Source organism: Lagopus leucura, unplaced genomic scaffold (assembly GCF_019238085.1).
Source record: "Lagopus leucura isolate 7727_CA_CO unplaced genomic scaffold, USGS_WTPT01 Super-Scaffold_100022, whole genome shotgun sequence".
NCBI lineage: Eukaryota > Metazoa > Chordata > Aves > Galliformes > Phasianidae > Lagopus > Lagopus leucura.
The window spans coordinates 10,019,965-10,025,354 of NW_024962275.1; the positions used below are offsets into that span (position 1 = coordinate 10,019,965).

The following is a 5,390-nucleotide window of genomic DNA, read 5'->3' on the forward strand; positions in this document are numbered from 1 at the left end:
GAGGAAAGGCTGAGTGAACTGGGTCTGTTCAGCCTTGAGAAAAGAAGACTGAGAGGGGACCTGATCCAGGTCTATAAATATCTAAGGTGTGGGGGGCAGAATGGCGAGGCCAGACAGTTTTCAGTGGTGAGTGGAGACAGGACAAGGAGAAACGGCTGGAAACTGCAGCATAGGAAGTTCCGCACAAACATGCGCAAGAACTTCTTTACAGTGAGGGTGACGGAGCACTGGAACAGGCTGCCCAGGGAGGTGGTGGAGTCTCCTTCTCTGGAGATGTTCAAGACCTGCCTGGATGCCTACCTGTGCTACCTGGTGTAGGGAACCTGCTTTGGCAGGGGGTTGGACTCGATGATCTCTGGAGGTCCCTTCCAACCCCTACAATTCTGTGATTCTGTGATTACTGGGGTCTGTGCAGTGGGTTTACAGAGGCCATCACATTTTCCAGCTTCTGTTTGTATATGAGATGGTCTCCTGTCTGCAGTATCACAAAATTTGAGTTAAAGGCTGGGCTCCAATGGGCTGTTATTGTTGGTTTGCCAGAAAATCAACGTGATGTAACGTTTTATTTTGCTGTAGATAAATAGCCCTGTAAATAATGTTACCAAAGCCTGCTGTTACTTCAGGATGGATCTTTCCAGCTGTGGAAAACAAACATCTGAGCTTGGCTTTGTTGCTTTATTGCAAGAGATGGTGCCCATTGCTGAGCTTTGGCCCATAGATAGCAGCAGGAGGTCACTGTCCTGTGACTCCCTTTATATGACTTTTATTCAGGATATATTTTTGAAAATGGCTAAAATTATCCTTGATTCGTGCCGCTAAGGGCTAATTTGTCATACTCAAACATTTCCACTTTGTAGCAATTTCCCTCAGCTCTGCGTAAAAGCAGAGAACACAGTGGAAGCTTCTATTTCCCATGAAAAGAAGAAGGGTTTCAGCTCAGCTGTCAACTTTTGCTTTTCATACTCCACATCACATAGGTAAAACTGGGACAACTAAAGGGTACCATCAGGTAGTCTCGATCAGAAAAAAAAAAAAGAAAAAAAAAAAAAAAAAAAAAAAAAAGGAATGCAGATGGGAACCATTAGGTAGGAGAAACAACATGAAAGGTGGGTTTTTTTTTTTTGGTGCTGGAAATCTGCAAGAAGCACTGGGGTCTGTCCCTATGCTGCTATTGCCAAAGTGGTGAGGTGAGAGTTGTTGTTGTTGTTGTTGCAGCTAAAAAGAGAAGGTTTAATTGACAGCACTTAAGTGACAGCAGCAGTCAGTTCTGGTCACAGCGATGCTCCAGGAGCAAAGAGCAGCCAGCAGAGAGCCAGAGTAACACCGGGCAGAGGGTGATTCTGCCTCTTGTTGCATGAAGAAGGCTCTATTCCTGAAGAAAAGCAGAGCTATGTCCACAGTGCACTGAAACATCGTCCTCACGCATAATTTATTGCTGCTGGAGAAGTATCTCCTGTGGAAGCTGGGGGAGAGCGTTATACGTTTTGGTGGTCAAGATCTTCCTAGAGTAGAAGCCGGACTGTAAATGCAGTTTGGGTCCAGGCAGTTCGCCACAGCAGGCAGCAAAATGCCAGTCACAAGGCAGCTTCTCATTAGTGTAACTCACCCAGAGCAAGAAAATCCAGCCCTGATACTGCCATTAACATAACGACCCTTCCTGAAGGACTTGGCCAAGGACTTCTGCCCAGAGTGGTTGTGGATGTTCCACCTCTGAAGGCATTCCAGGCCGAGTTGGATGGGACCCTGGGCAGCCTGATGTGATGGTTGGGAGCCTTGCCCACGGCATGGAGCTTGGAACTGGGAACCCAACAACCAGAAAGCCTTCAGTGGGCTAACATTGCTTGCACAACTGCACCAGCCCCCACTGCACCCACAAAATGCAATAAGGTGGCATTGCACAGGTTGCACAGAGAGGTGGTAGTGCCCCATCCCTGCAGACAGCTAAGGTCAGGCTGGACAGGGCTCTGAGCACTGATGGAGCTGTGGGTGTCCCTGTTCATCACAGAGGTTTGGATCAGATGGCCTTTAAAGGTCCGTTTCAATTCAAACAGTTCTATGAAAGAGGCAGATTCACCCCTAGGCCATGGTGATTAAGATATTTATAGGAGTGCTGAGGGTAAAACAGGGGCAACTGCAAGACTTGCATCCTTCATCTGACATGTCCTGCTTGGAGCAGTGGTCACAAGGCAAGATGCAAAACTCACACCTGCCGGGGCGGGGCTTGACAAGCTTTCCAATGCAGTTCTGGCACCAGCAAGCCTTTCCTGTTCACACCACCCCATCACTTTTTAGTACCAGAAGCATTAACTTCTCATCAAAAGGCTTCCAGCATCTGTACATATTTAAACCATTTTATTGTTCAAAGCAGTGTCTGAAAACAGCCTGTACCAAACGGTGTCCCCTGTTTCCTTCTGCCAGGCAGTGCCTCTCATGGCTCAGCCATGTGCTCTCACACTATGAGCCAGCTGCTCCTGCGAGCTGTGCTCCAAGCACATGTCCATGCATGGGATGTTCAGAATTATTTTATTGTTGTAAGTCCTCACCGTATCCCTGAAGAGCTGCTTTTGGCAGGATTTGGACAAAGTTAGATGATTGGCTTCGAGCTTCTTTGTGTGCTTGCCCAATGCCAGGCTCATGCACTGAACCCATGCCAAGTAATTCGTCATCTCTCCCTGAATGCTATAGACAGAGCCATGCTCTTAGTGTGTCAGATAAAGGCCTGAGAATTGCTTTTCAGCCCACCTAATGAGGGTTTGTGTTTTTCTATGGTTGGGAGGATGGACAGTCTTAATTTCCGATTTCTTTCAAAGAAAGCAATTTTCTTCCACAAAAAGACCAGGAATAATAGATACAATGTGGCTTATTCTGAGCACCCTTTAACCATTCCTACTGATGCTTTCCTTTGTGCATCTTCTAAGACTGGATCTCAGCATCCTCTTTACTTACGGCCATATACTTTCCCTGCCACAAGACATTTCACGGGCTCCATGCACCACCAGCATCTTCTCCAGGCTCCATAAACATTGCCCTTAAATTTGGGGTCCACCAGAGTGGGTTTCTCTACCCCAGCTCTGCAGGACTTGCCTCTTTGACATGAAGACACTGAGGCACAAGGGGCTCTGTGGGGACAGAGCTTGATTTCTTCTGTGCCTGAAAATCACCCCAGGGAAAACTCAGTGCACCACATTGAGACTGGACGCGGCTCACCCAATCAGCCTGAGACAAATCATCTTTCCCACTTTTACACTACTACTAGGGATAACAGGGTTTCTTGTTGCCCTGTGCCTGGTCAAATGCTAAGTACTAAGCCCTTTCCCACACCATCTGCTTCTGACTCTCTCCACACCCACTCCATTCCTGGGTATTTCATCCACACATCTGGAAAAATATAAAAATATTTTTAAAAGTTTGGTTACTATGGAACTTGGCTTCAAAATCGCAGGAACAAGGAAAACTGAAGGCAAGACTGATGCTTACTTGGCCTCATGCACCCAGCGTGACTGCAGCCACAGGAGCCAAGATTGTCCCAGACTGTGCACTGTTATTCTGTGCCCATCCACCTGCTGCTCAGCCTCTGTCCTGGCACAATGGCTGCTTCAGGATGATGCTTCCACCTTCCTGGAAGGGCTTGATGTGGACATTATCCCCTCTGAAAGGATTTTCTTCTGTGGTTTAATTGTCTTTGGTTTTAATGGAGAAAACCATCACTGGATGCCTGACTGTAATGTCCAAAGCTATAAGTTAGGGCACAGAGCATGCAAAACGTTACTGAAGGTAAGAGGAGGCAGAAAATGCAGATTTTGTTTGCACAGATCGTGCACTGAACATCCCCACTGCCCCCATTCAGACATCAGCTAGAGCTTCAAGCTGGTGAATGATACAAGCACAATGAACGCCAACGTGATGAAAGGAGATGTGAAGAGCAGGATCCCAATGACAGCCATCATGTCTCTGAAAGCAGTGAGCCCAAAGCAAAGGCTTCTGTAGCAAGGTGAAAAGAACAGAAATCACACATCTCAGCAGGCTGTGACTTCTGCTTCATGGTGCCACCAAGGGATCAAGCCATAGAAGTAAGAGAAGAAAAGGGCACGAGGTCCCTGTTAGCTGTGTACTTCGGGGATTCTCTTGGAGATTCTCTGGACTACATCCCAATGAAATGTAATGAACTACAATCCAACCATTTCGTTTGAGGGTGTTGAGCTGAAGAACATCTGGTTAACCCTACCCAGCAAATCCTTTGTCAAAAAAGTCACACCACAGCCAAGGGTTGGACACGAGCACAGAGCTGTGCCATGCAAATGTAAAAACCAGCAGAGGCACGTTCTTTGTTGATGGCAGCACTGAGATAATGGCAAACATTAATATCTAGTGAAGATTAACGAGGGGAAAAGGGAATGAGGGGTGGGAGTGCTTCTATGCCAGCTCTTCTGACTGCCTTCAGTGAAGAAGGAGACCACAGGAAGGAGGAAAGTGCTGAAAATTCAGCTGCCAAAGAACAGCTCAGAAGTGCACACATCAGCCACAGTGCCCAAAGTCCATCTTTGAAGCATCAGCGTGTTAGAAGGATTGAGAGGAAGAAAGCAAATGCAAAACCAATGTCTGAAGAGAAGCAGTGGGATGAGAACTACTTTCTAGAACCTTAACTTCTATCTTCGTTAAATCAGTGCAACAGTTGCAAAGGGAAAATATCTCCACCTCTTGTTTGTAAATCAATAGTAGACACTTTCCAAGCTCTTAGGTTGGGGTGAGGCATCTGCCACTTGTGATGTCCTTGCTGGGATGAGCTGAAGAAGAGTAAAGCCCAGGTTTGGGTTGGCCCTGAGGTGTTGCTGGTTTTGTGGCTCTGATCTGTGCTGAAGTCATTTGGAAAGGAATGAGAAAATCCTTGGAGCTGCACCTCCCAGCAGAGCACATTTTATTTATGCTCCAAAATTCAGAGAAAATTAGTATATGAAATGTTTGGCAGTGAAAAAAATTCCAAAAGCCAAAGGCTCCATAGCTCAGGGGTTAGAGCACTGGTCTAGTAAACCAGGGGTCGTGAGTTCAAATCTCACTGGAGCCTGCAGTCCCTATTCATCTTGCAAAGACCTTCAGCCATATTCTTTCACTTTTCCCAGTAGGAATGCTTGCATCATTTTTGAGAGCATCCCAGCTTAAGGGAAATGCTTCATAGAGTACCTACACCAAAGGACAGCAGCAAGAAGCATCAAGAAATAGCAACGGCCGGAGTTAAGCCATTAGAATCAGTGCACTGAAATGTTATTAAAGTACAGAAATCAGAGATAGGAAAAAACTAATATCGAATCCCACACACCTTGTAAAGCTCATTGATGGGAGAAGCTGAAATAGCTGCTGGAAATCCAGACAAGTCTGGTTCATTTCTTCATACT

At 46.4% G+C, this 5,390-nt stretch overlaps 1 non-coding gene across 1 annotated transcript; it reads left to right on the plus strand.

Annotated features, from left to right (window-relative positions):
* Positions 1-4,989: 4,989 nt before the first annotated feature.
* On the plus strand, positions 4,990-5,062 carry TRNAT-AGU. The gene has a single exon. It is a non-coding gene; the product is annotated as a tRNA-Thr (tRNA).
* The last annotated feature ends 328 nt before the right edge of the window (positions 5,063-5,390 follow it).